A 13,526-nucleotide genomic window follows, 5' to 3' on the forward strand; every position below is an offset into this window, starting at 1 on the left:
AAAACATGGACAGCAATGTAAAATGCAGTGTAACACGAAAAAGTCACATAAAGGGGGAAACTAACCCTCCCTGCACCAACCTAATACTCAAATGTAATATATGTAAGGAGCCAAGAGAAACAGCTCTAAATACATGATGTAAGTACAATGGCAAGCTAAATGGTAACTGCTGCGCACGGTAGGTAGAGATAAGAGCCAGCAATCATGCCATACCAAATCAATAAATAAATAATACCGCGGCAACAGTGATAGAAAACATAAGGGCTTACCGGTGTAAGAAGGAGGTGGAAGGAGGGGGTCCCGCCGGTGGAAGGTCCCTGACGCGCGTTTCATGGCGTTTAAACCGCCACTTCCTCAAGGGGATGTGAAAGGGAGTGACCAGGACCTGCTAATAACCTCCCCTGACCCCTATCACATGTACAGCACCGGCCAATCGCGATGGAACCCTGAGGAACTGTCCGACCGGGACGGCCCTAATGGTGGCTGGATAATGCGCAGAGGTAGCGTGCAGAAAAGAGTTGACAGCAGTGGGCTTCCTGAAAACAATCCCTCGACATTTTCGTCTATACCATAATTGTAATGAGAAGATGCTTACAGTTAGGGGCATTGATGCACTGCATCTGGGTATAAGAGGCGGTGATAATAAAAAACGGCTTGCACAGATCGAGACCAAGTGGATCGTCCTGCTTGACACTTTGACCCCTAAGGGTTTAAATGAATCCCTTAGGGTACTGTCACACTCTGCAACTTTCCAATGATCATGACCAGCGATACGACCTGGCCGTGATCGTTGGAAAGTCGTTGTGTGGTCGCTGGGGAGCTGTCACACAGACAGCTCTCCAGCGACCAACGATGCCGAAGGCCCCCGGTAACCAGGGTAAACATCGGGTTACTAAGCGCGCCCCTGCACTTAGTAACCCGATGTTTACCCTGGTTACAAGCGAACGCATCGTTGGATCGGTGTCACACACACCGATCCAACGATGACAGCGGGAGATCCAGCGACGAAAGAAAGTTCCAAACGATCTGCTACGACGTACGATTCTCAGCAGGGTCCCTGATCGCTGCTGCGTGTCAGACACAGCGATATCGTATGGATATCGCTGGAACGTCACGGATCGTACCGTCGTAGCGACAAAAGTGCCACTGTGAGACAGTACCCTTAGTTTTGTCCCTTATCTTTGAAATACTATTTTCCTGGCTCTCTGTGGTGATTGTGCCATCTTCCATCATTATCCCTCCGGTGGATATCTGTGTTTTTATCTCTTCTTTTTTAACTTTCTTTTAATTTGTAAATTTTTGTTTTTTTTCTGCATTACTAGCAGCACCTTATATTCACGGGACCTGTTTTTGATCTCTCCTCTTCTTCGTCACATACCATCGGCATCTGTACGTCACCATCTGGGCCAACTAAAGAATATGTGGAGGCCTTCTACGGACAAGAACTGGTTTTCCGGTGCCTGCTTTACATATATGGACATTCCACATGATTTTTCTGCTTATTATAGCATTACATGTGCAGGATTACCTTTAAACAAATTGAATATATTGTGCTTTTTCCATATATAAAATCTATGCATTAATGCGCTGTGTATATAGCAGGATATTTATCCCTATTAATTTATGTATTTGCCATCATGATGGGGCCTGATATATGTATAGGGCTCTTTACTAGTGGCTCTGTATTTCAGGCCTTCAGGTTGGGCTGCTATAGGTATGAGGTATACCCCTTTTTTCTTTGACCAGCTTACCACGGCACGCCCTCGAGTGGCTGCGCGCATCGCCTTGCATGCGGGCAGTCCGGATGTGTGGGTGGGCGTCTATTACCTTGTTCGGCGGTCCGGGACCTTCATTCTGGACATGCGCACTGGGGTTGACGCCTGGCCCTCACTGCGGACTTCCCTGCCGCAATGCGCATGCGCCGTCGGCGCCATCGCGATTGGCCGCTGCTGTACATGTGATAGGGGTCAGGGGAGGTTATTAGCAGGTCCTGGTCACTCCCTTTCACATCCCCTTGAGGAAGTGGCGGTTTAAACGCCACAAAACGCGTGTCAGGGACCTTCCACCGGCGGGACCCCCTCCTTCCACCTCCTTCTTACACCGGTAAGCCCTTATGTTTTCTATCACTGTTGCCGCGGTATTATTTATTTATTGATTTGTTATGGCATGATTGCTGGCTCTTATCTCTTCCCACCGTGCGCAGCAGTTACCATTTAGCTTGCCATTGCACTTACATTATGTATTTAGAGCTGTTTCTCTTGGCTCCTTACATATATTACATTTGAGTATTAGGTTGGTGCAGGGAGGGTTGGTGTCCCCCTTTATGTGACTTTTTCGTGTTACACTGCATTTTACATTGCTGTCCATGTTTTAACATTTATATAAATAAAGATTTTTTGCTCATATATACTCTTACTATGTGCTCCTTGTTCTCCTCCTTGTGTGCTGATTGTATGGAGCTAATAATAAGTCATCTGGGTACTTTCTACTATAGATATTTATTTCTCTACCCAGAACTTATAATATGACTTCGGTATTCTTGGTATCTATAAAGGATATGGTAGTGTTTTTCTTGAGGTCATTATTTGTATTGTAATGCTTAATAATTATAAAAAGCTCCGGTAGTAATAATCCCCCGTAGGAAAACACAAGGTCTTCTTTGATGGTGCGCACCTGGGCTGGCTACCTGTGGGCGCCTTTCTATCTTGGAGGTAATGCTTTGTCTTCTTCTCTAGTCCAAACCACACAATGAAGTGACTGTTTCCAGGAACAACTATGAAAAGAAGGCTCGAGTGAGTTTGCTTCCATGTTTTAATGGAGGCAATTCTCTTTTATACTGTATGGAGGAGAATGTGGGGAACGTTCTAAGAAACTGAGGTCGTGATTTCTTTGCTATAACTTTTTGAGTTCTATAATACAAGTAAAAGTTTGTATAATTGTACCGTTCATGTATTGTTCATATATTGTCATTGATGCTGCTATTCATCTTGTTTCATACAAGCCTCCCCATTTAGCAGGTCCCAGGGGAACCGTTGTCTTCACTCTTTAAATCTTAAGGCCCCGTCACACTTAGCGACGCTAAAGCGATCCCGACAACGATACGACCTGTCAGGGATCGTTGCTGCGTCGCTATGTGGTCGCTGGTGAGATGTCAAACAGTGAGATCTTCCCAACGACGCAGCAGCGATGCGGCGACCTGTAGCGACCCGTACAACGATGTCGTTGGTCGTTGTGACCCTGTCACATGGCAGCTATTATGACGATTCAGACCTCGATGAGGGACGTCCTGTGTGACATTGTAGTCAACGAGGTCATTGGTAAGGTGTCAAACACAGCGATGTGTGCTACCCAGCGGGACCTCAACGATCAAAAAAAGGTCCAGGCCATTCCGACACGACCAGCGATCTCACAGCAGGGGCCTGGTCGCTGCTACGTGTTAAACATAGCGAGATCGCTACTGAGGTCGTTGTTGCGTAAGAAAACTTTTGACTCAGCAGCGATCTCGCTAGCGACCTCGCTTAGTGTGACGGGGGCTTTACATTCAGATGTAGACTTTGACAGGTTCCCCTGTGTTTCTTCCACATGTTGGCTGCTGATGGGTGGAGCGTTCTGTCAGAGAGAAGGGTCATCAATCTGGATGGTTACCAGGAAGTCAAAGTCAGAGACAGAATGTGAGGCTGTCGAGTAAACATAAAAACAAGCCAATGTTAGGAACTAAACATCAGGAGATACAGGATACAAACAACAGACCACAGTATTAACAAACTAAAGCTGGCAGCTAAAAGCAGCTGCTGGGGGTTTAAATAGGGAGTGTCACAGCAGAGAGCTGATTAGAATAGATGATCAGCACCCAGTTGTCATGAGGGTGTTCATGTCCCCCTTTAAGATTTGGAGTTAGATGGGTATGTCTGGAAATGAATCAAAGTCCTCTTTAGAGATGGTTTGATTCATGCCCTAATTGAAATGGATTTCCCTTTCCTTCAGTGCTGAGAGGGTTAAGGACTCTTTCCATGCTGGATCAGACCATACAGCCTGTTTTTTCTCAGCTGCAACTGCTTATCCTTCACTCCCTATGTATATACATACTCTGGATGTTTAGTCCCTGCCAGTGAAAGAGTCGTCTTCCTGTGCTGTCTGCTAAAGCTAAGTAGTTGAAGTTTGGACCTGGAGTTGTGGTGTTCTGTAGTTTGCTGTTGTACATGTGTGTTTATCTTTGGGTCCCTTTTTTCCATTTAGTTTATTCCTCCCTGTCCCTATCCTCCTCGCTATTGTTGGTTAGTGCTTTTGTATTATAGTAGTTTTCTGTTATCCCTGTTTTGTCTTTGTGTCTGGTTTATGTTTCATTTCTGTCCCATGAATCATGGTGTGGGGGAGGGGACATATTAGGCTTTTTTAGGAGCATAGTAAAATCAGAGACTCCAGCATCTCTACCATGAAGAGTACCCCTGGGACAAGGATAGTTAGGGTCCCAACTCCAGGGACAGTTTGAGGCCCCTCTTCCTCACTGAAGACGGTCACAGTGTGACACCAGTTGAAGACATACAGTTATGGCTGAAAGATTTGGCAAACTTGAAATTGTTTCACAAAATTAAGTATTTCTCCCCAAAAATATTGCAATCACACATTTTTTGTTATACATGTTTATTTCATTTTTGTGTATTGGAACAGCACAAAAAAAAACAAGAAAAAAGTTGGCCATAATTTCACACAAGCCGCAAAAATAGGTCTGACAAAATTGTTGGCAACCTCAAATTAATATTTGGTTGCACACTGTTTGGAATAAATAATTGCAATCAATCGCTTCCTATATCCATCAACAAGCTTTTTACACCTCTCAACTGGAATTTTGCAGCACTCTTTGTTTGCAAACTGCTCCAAGCCTCTCATATTTGAAGGGCGCCTTCTCCCAACAACAATGTTATGATCTCTCCAATGAGATTTGCAATAATTTTTGCAATAATTTTCTGGGAGAGATACATTTTGCGTAATAATTTTAAGGCTATCAACACTTTCGGCCATTACTGTAGACTTCATATCTAAGAGGCATCACAAGTACCAGACAGACTAAAGGTACCTTCACACTCACCAACTTTGCAAAGAGAACGACAACAATCCGTGACGTTGCAGCGTCCTGGATAGCGATCTCGTTGTGTTTGACACGCAGCAGCGATCTGGATCCCGCTGTGCCATCGCTGGTCGGAGCTAGAAGTCCAGAACTTTATTTCGCCGCCAGGTTGGCATTTATTGTCATGTTTGACAGCAAAAGCAACAACGCTAACAATGGATGTAATGGAGCTAACAACCAGCGAGAACGAGAAGTGAGTCGCCATTACGTCACTGGATCGCTCCAGCATCGTTCTGGAGTTGTTGTGTTTGACGTCTCTACAGCGACCTAAACAGCGACACTCCAGCGATCTAGTTTAGGTCGGCTCGTTGTCTATATCGCCGCAGCGTCGCTGAGTGTGACGGTACCTTAAAACAGGAGTGTGCCCGCTTCTCTTAATGCTTTATCAGTGAAAGTGTGGCTGCACCTCCCGGCAGAAACAGATGTTGTAAGGGAGGGTTCAGATACAGATGTAAGAAATGTTTTGTGTATTTGCACTAAGAGAAGAATACCTATTCACTAAACTTATAGTATGTGTACACAAGGAGTTAAAATCCTTTTTGATCAAACCAAGACACACTGTCAGCTCACTGAAGGATCAGGTTACAGCTGCCTACTCATCTCTATGCAGAGGGGGGGAGGAAGGAGTACAGTGATAGAAACAGTGAAAGAGACACACGCTGACCATGCTGTTTCTTTCTAGTTAGTGTTATATCTCACCCCAAAGCTTGATTCACAGCTACACTACTTGGTACTGTTGTAAAATGTCCTCCATGCTGTTGTCACCCAAAAACATGGCATATATATAATATGCCAGCATTTTAATACATTTTAGGAACATTTTTTTTACATCACACTAAACAATATTCAATTATTTCTAGACAGAAGGGCATGGCTTCACTGGAGATGGCGCAAAAGATGTGTCTAACCTGTTTAGGAAAATTCTGGAAATTTTTCTGCCTCTCTGGTCTAGTTTTAAACTGTTTAAAGGTAAGATGGTAATAAAAAAAAAGGCCTACGAATGTTATTACTATTGTGTGCAAATGATACCAATACAAATAATGAATACATTGATATCACTATCAACATCATCATCAGGTCCAGATACAACCAATTGACTTGATCATTATTTTATTATATCTAAATAATTGTAGAACTGATATAGACAAAAGTCCAGCAAAGTTTCCAGAAGTGTATGTGCTATATGGTGAAAGTAGCTTTTCTGGTGTCTCCATTCTGACATCTAGTGGCCAAGAAGTGAACAGCACAACAGTATTTCTTGATTGCAGGACTCCGTTAAAAGATAGTAAAGTACAATATAATTATCCAAATGCTCAATAATGTCCTGGTGCGTGCACAATTTTTTAACAATAATAAAAATAACTTTAGGCACTATTAGTTTAAGGCTCCTAACAAGAGTCGCCAGTGCGAAAAACGGATTTGGGAAAAGACTTACTGATTTATAAGGATAAAATCCAATCAAAATAATGTCTTTGGCAGAACATTTGTTAGCCTACCAGGTGAGGTGGGAACTCGTCCCCCGGGCATGGATGCAGCCAGCTAGAAGGCACGTGGGCAGCAAGGACTTGGCACACACAGGAGACTCTGGAGCAGCAGGATAGATGAAGTGGGACTCCGCAGGGATCGAAGCAAATAAAGCACAGTATGCATAGAAGGTGGAGCACATCCATCGTATAGGTCTACAGACTATGTCAATCCCAAGACATAGGCCTTAAATAGGTATACGGTGATGATACCATTGATCCACACCAGTTAACTTGAAAAAATCCAATGTGGAGCACAACAGAGGGCAGTGGACTGAGGGTAAGCAAGCAGAGCTTTGGATACAATATAGACATTTCATGTGCATAGTCAGCAGATATGAGCAAATTAATTTGCAAGACTCTATACCAGAGGTCAAATCAGCATTGTGTGGCTACTGAACAGGAGCCTTGCAAAATATCTCCTACCAGCCGACTTCACTTTTGAATAGCCGGACTGGCATGCTCTCATCATTGCAACAGAAGAGGATTCTTGAAGGGAGAGCAAGGAGACAGTGCAGCCTGGCTGATGCTGCAGGTTCTGCAGAGGAGGATTGCTAGTGACACAAAGCAGGGGACCTGCCCCTGAGGGGGTGTGAACACGGAGCAATTGCCCAGTCCACCTCTAACACTTCCATCATAATATAGAAAGGAGCTTATAAGGAAAGGCCATCAATGTTAAAGTTCTGGACAATACCTTTAAAGTCGCTATCTAACAGATTGGCACAAGATGGCAGATGTATTATGCACAGAACCAGTGACGATGCCCAGCACGCAGGGTGGTGGCTCACTTTCTCATTGTTTAGCTGCTTATGATAAGGTGATTATTTTAAATTTCATTTTTTTATGGTATTTATTGCAGTAGATCAGCTCACTAGGCTGCACATGGAGGTAGACACAAGAACACTTTCTCTTTAAATCTTCCACTGGTTTATTAGTGCAAAGTAAAAATAAACATGGCCCTTCTGGCAAAACAAGAAGATAAAACAAAATGGTATCCAGTCTGCTTATCTGTAGGAATCCGCCCACTCAGGATTACCAAAAACACATTGTTTAGTTTAGCATAAACACGAGTGACACTCTGGAGGTAGCCTCTCCAGACATACTGAACATCTAATGACATAGAAGGCTGACTATTTACCTTCTAAACTCCATCTTGGGGTGGAGATAGGATGAACAACCTCCCACTCGCTCTTTAGTTGTGCACATAAGACCTCTGCCCTTAAAATGTCCGACTAACCCCTCTCAGCACTTAGTGTGCTGGAGCAAACTTCTTGGTTTCAAATCACTGAAGCTAATAGCCTCAGTGAAACATATCTCCCCTCCAGTAACTTGCCAATGACTTTGTCATATATTGTATCTCCCCTCTCTGCCAATAGCCAGGGATTTTGGCACCTTCAGTCACCAAACAGGGAACTATGGACAGGGCATATGCATTACCGTGTAACTTCCTGAGCCTGTGCTCCACATGAAAACTAGTCCTGGAGTGCTAGAAATCACCAAGTCATCGAGGCATTCTTACCCTTCCTTTCCTCATCCATCTCAGGGGCGCATGATCAGACACCAACCTGAACTTTTTGGGACAACATGGCTCGCAACCCAACCTCTGAGGCATCCGTCTGGACCACAAATTCCCTACAGAAGTTAGGTGCGATCAAGACTGGCTGCATACACAGCGCGAGCCTCAACTCCTGGAACACTGTCTCTGCTTCACAGAACCATTTGGTCATTGATGTCTTAGTGCCCTTAAGAAGATCAGTCTGGGGTGCGGCTATCATGGGGAAATTTGTGATAAATCACTGATAGTATCCCACAATTCTCAGAAACGCCCAACACTGTTTCTTGGAGAACAGTTACGGACAATTTTAGATTGCCTCCACCTTATTTACCTGAGGCTTTATTTCGCTCCTTTCGACAATGTAGTCCAAGTATTTTGCCTCTTCTTTTCCCATGGCGCACTTTTTGGGGTTTATTGTAAACCCTACCTTCCTTAGTGCATCCCTGAACATAGTGAGAAACAGGCATGGGGCCTCTCCTGGGGTGCTGCTGTGCCTCAAGAAGGTGGCGTTCTCCAAATGGCTACCTCACTTGTAGCCAGTTTGTTCATGGTCTCCGAACTTCAATACTGAACTCTCAGAACAGGGAGAACCTCCAGGCAGGGACCTGCTAGAGTTCCTGCAAAAGTTCCTGGAAATGTAGGAGACAGTGCGACGACCGGCAAGTGGCAAGAGGTGTGCTCAGTCATCGAGTGGGCTCTCTGTTTGTTCAGGGCCTCGGCACTTGCTCGGGTGCGCCGGGTGATGATGCCAGCCCTGCCGGACACGCAGAAAGTTATCTTCTCTGCTTTACCATTAAATTCAATGGTGATCAGTAAGCAGTGGGGAAATGATGTGGATACACAAAGAGAATGAATTCCATAGAAAGAAGGCACAAGGGGACTATATATGGATTAAAATTTGTTATGATGCAAAATGCTTTTGAAAAAGATGATCTCTGGATTTGTCTATTATTCTTTTTTTTTTCAGTTACAAAAATTGGCAACACAAATATATATCTAAAAAAATATATCAAATAGTTCAGTCAATGTCATGAAAAAAAAAAAATAATGCAATGTTTTGGTCAGCAATATCAATGTCCCCAAATATGCTCCCATAAAGTATACAAGATCAAGATCAAAAATATATTTGGTATAATACTTTATTTGTGATCACTGATGAATAAAATAAACAGTTGAACAAGTATGTGAGATTCACTAAACAAACAGAGACAGACAGAGTTAAAAACGGCACTAAATGCTCATATGGCCCTGTTTTAGAGGGCCAATGCACAGCTGTACATAGCAATAAGTTTGTGCAAAAAGTGCATGTATATTTATAACATAGTATCAGGTACAATATATAGTAAATAGAGTAAATCCGGCACTGTGTGGCAATTTTCACAATATAACATAGGCTGATAGGCAATGAACTGTCCGCACAGAAACCAGGATTATATCAACATTAATAGTTCACACATAGAAAAAATTATACCTGAGGCCATGGTTGCTGTGTAAAGAGCACAGAGATGCCGCAGCACCCTGCTAAGATGCACCTATCCATTCCTTTGCTGAAACTCCTCGCTCCTGGGATGTTCTGCCCGGCTCTGCACCTTCCCAGAAACCTGACCCAATTCCTCTCCGTCAATTTTCCAATTTGGGGACTAAAGCAAGGCTGGCTCTTCGATATCTTTTTCAGGCCGTTGGGCTTGGACGTTATAGGATGGATCACCGAAATTTGTCGCGGACGTTCCCATGCTGCGTTTTCCCTCCGTTTTCAGCTCCAGTAATTCTTATCTCCTTCAATCAACACTATCTCCAACATACTTAACCCTATAATACCGGTGCCCCTCTCTAAATGGGGCTGTTCCTATCTATGTTAACTATTACTTTACTGTTCCTAACTACTTCCTGAATGACGGTGCCCTCCACTATATTTCCCAAGTACTAACTGTACCTATCACTATATCTTGACCCTATATCTATGTCCTAATTTCTTATCCTAATACTTTCCAAAGTCTTAATACATTAACACACTGTTATAGAAATACATTTGCATAATAAACATGTGTCATCCACAATAAAACCGTTATCAAAATGTAAGCATTCTACAGCATTATCCACATTGCTTCAAAAAGTGTACCCTTTATATTAGGATGGGACGAAGAGCATGAATGTCCCTGACATACTCTTACAATCTGACAAAATATCAGAACATATTTGGACCAATGTTATTCTATGGGGCCGTGCACATTTCAGATTTTTGCCTCGGACCGAGCCAGTCCAAGAAAAAAATCGCAGCATGCCCAAGTATGATCCGATATTCGCATTGCAATTGGTCATGCGAGGCAAAGAATCCCGTGGAAAACATTGGACTGCACTTGGATGATGTCTGAGTCTAGTCTGATTTTCATGGACTAACAGAACGGAGAAGATAGAGACATTTTTTGCTCTATCTTCTTCTCATCTGAGAGAATTGGATCACACTATGATTAGTGATGAGCGAATATACTGGTTACTCGAGATTTCTCGAGCATGCTCGGGTGTCCTCTGAGTATTTTTTAGTGCTCGGAGATTTAGTTTTTATCGCCGCAGCTGAATGATTTACATCTGTTAGCCAGCATAAGTACATGTGGGGGTTGCCCGGTTGCTAGGGAATCCCCACGTGTACTTATGCTGGCTAACAGATGTAAATCATTCAGCTGCGGCAATAAAAAATAAATCTCTGAGTACTAAAAAATACTCGGAGGTCACCCGAGCATGCTCGAGAAATCTCGAGTAACGAGTATATTCGTTCAACACTAACTATGATCAAACTCTGATCATAATCAACTCGATTCTCTCAGATGAGTGAATACATGGTCATCTGCACTTAGCCTAAAGGTTAAGTCTTAATAACCTGTTAGTGAGAGGTTTAAATCCATTGGAACATAGGGAATTTAAAGATAATTTTGATATTACAAATTCACACCTTTCAAAGGTTATATTTTCTTTTAAGTGTATTCTAAAAGTTCACATCATATAGTACCCTCAATCAGGAGGGACTGTATAAAAGCCAAGGCACGGAATGCAGCAGCCATTTTTTGGGGGCGAATCTGGATAGTGGCACAACGTCACAGCTCACGCCTTAGCCTTAAGAGACAGAGAGAGAGAAGGTCATAAAATACTGAATACACAATACAGATAGCTGTTTTTCTCATGTTGTGTTGCACATACTAACACCTGTTTACGCATAGCCATCTATCTTGAGGTCACTTGGACATTACTAGGGCTGGGTTTGCATTAAATAACTAAAAAAGGGTTCACTACAGTCCTATAACTAAAGAAGGTTCACTTCAGTCCTAGGAGACCCCAGGGTGTTACACACATCTTTTCAGGGCAGTTGGAGGCTTTGCAAAGTGCTACAAGTCAAGTTTTGGGGAAAATCTTGTCAAAGCTGTTGAATTGGCATATCAAAAGATTCACTCTTCTCTAGAAAACATCCAATATATACACGTTACAGTTCATACAGGTAGGCTTAAAAGAAAACAAACAAAAGATCCCAATGTTATTTTTGGAGCCCTCAGAGAATAAGGAATGTATTTTAATAAGGAACACTCTGCAGACTTGGTATTTAGTTCCCTCCTTTCTGTGATATTTTAATTAAGGAAAGTTCACAGTTAAAATAATTGGTTTATCAGAACTGTGTAATGCTGCAATGCTTCACAATAGCCGCTGCTCAATAATTCACATGCAATTAATGGCCCTTGTCTGGATTTTTTTTTTAAGTCCATTAGCCTGGGGGAATACAATGATGAGGGTCCCGCGAGAGTCCAGTTTTATGGGGCATTGAAATGATTTTTTTGCGCAGGGATAATGCAAAACTACATCGGTAAACACAACTTTATTTTGTTTAGTTTCACGCTCTGTTTCCTCCTATTTGTACAACTGCACAATTCTCCTCTCGGTAAGATAAGATCCGTCTGTGGTCTTGATTGCAACAAAATAAATTATCAAGTGCTGGTCCCATAATGGTTCCTTCCGGGGCATTGGATAAAAATGGGAAAATAAGCAGATCCAAAATAGTATATCAGAAAAAAACAAGGGACGAAACAGATAAGAAAACTATGCAAGAAAAAAATAATTTTGGCTTTTTGGAAATGGGTGAAAATGAAAAATTAAGTCTGCGTTGTTGCTCATGGAACCCAGTCCAGCATAATTTCTACAGCATGGGCTTGGACCATAGGGTCCATACATACTGATTCTATATATCACCGTTTATACAATTTATATTTTGTATTTATTAAGGTATTTCTTATTTTGATTTCATATATATTAACAAAGTTCATATATATATGTATATATATATATATATATATATATATATATATATATATATATATATATATATATACCGGTATATATATATATATATATATATATATATATATATATATATATATATATATGAACTTGGTTAATGGAATATTATTTCAATCACTTTTGGTGTGATCACGCGCCATGATCCCATTTTTTAAAAAATTTGTGCCACATCTGATTTATTTAAACCATGTACATTTCTCTTATCATTATCTCTGGTCATTTATCTGAAGACGGTGTTTTTACCTCGAAACATAATCATTGGACCTATTGGAGTTTTAATGATAGCGCCACTCCAGCATTTCTGAAGTGGTGATCCTATACTAAGGTCTTTGACCCAATTCTCATATTTACCCGCCTTCTATCTCCGTCATTCCCGTCGGTCTCCAGCAGTTTGTCCAATGTTTGCTAGATCGAGATAGACGTCACTTTTCCATGCAAGTCTATGACAGCTTCATTCTGGCTCTTACAGACTTGGATTGAGAGCTTGTGACCGCTACTTCTGACTTTTGGACAGTTAGAAGTTGCGGTCACAAGTTGGCGCTATGGGAGCGGTGCAGCACCAACAGATGGTGAAGATGGTGATGGGTAAGTCTAAGACTATGGTTAAAAACCATAGATTAGTTGCACCACTCCAGCGCTAAAAAACCAAAGGCCTGGACTGGGGCTTTAAGCCCAAGTGCCCGGATAATGCTTTGAACATTTTCCTCCCTTGAAATGTTTCTTAACTTTTCATGTTGGATAACAAAATTAAAAATTTAGTTACATGATATCTGTCCATTGGATCAACCCTCCGGAGATATTGATAGGGACACACAGGTCATTGAAAGTTGAAAAAATGATACCTTAATATAGGTGATCCGATGTTTAATTCCAGAGAAATCCATGTTTTCCTTATTATATAAATAAGCTGTTAAGATCTATGGGTCGGACATAGATCTCCCTGAGAATCTGCCTCTAGAGCTTAATGTAAATGAAAGCGGCATTA

The sequence above is a fragment of the Ranitomeya variabilis genome, chromosome 2, assembly GCF_051348905.1.
Source record: "Ranitomeya variabilis isolate aRanVar5 chromosome 2, aRanVar5.hap1, whole genome shotgun sequence".
Classification (NCBI taxonomy): domain Eukaryota; kingdom Metazoa; phylum Chordata; class Amphibia; order Anura; family Dendrobatidae; genus Ranitomeya; species Ranitomeya variabilis.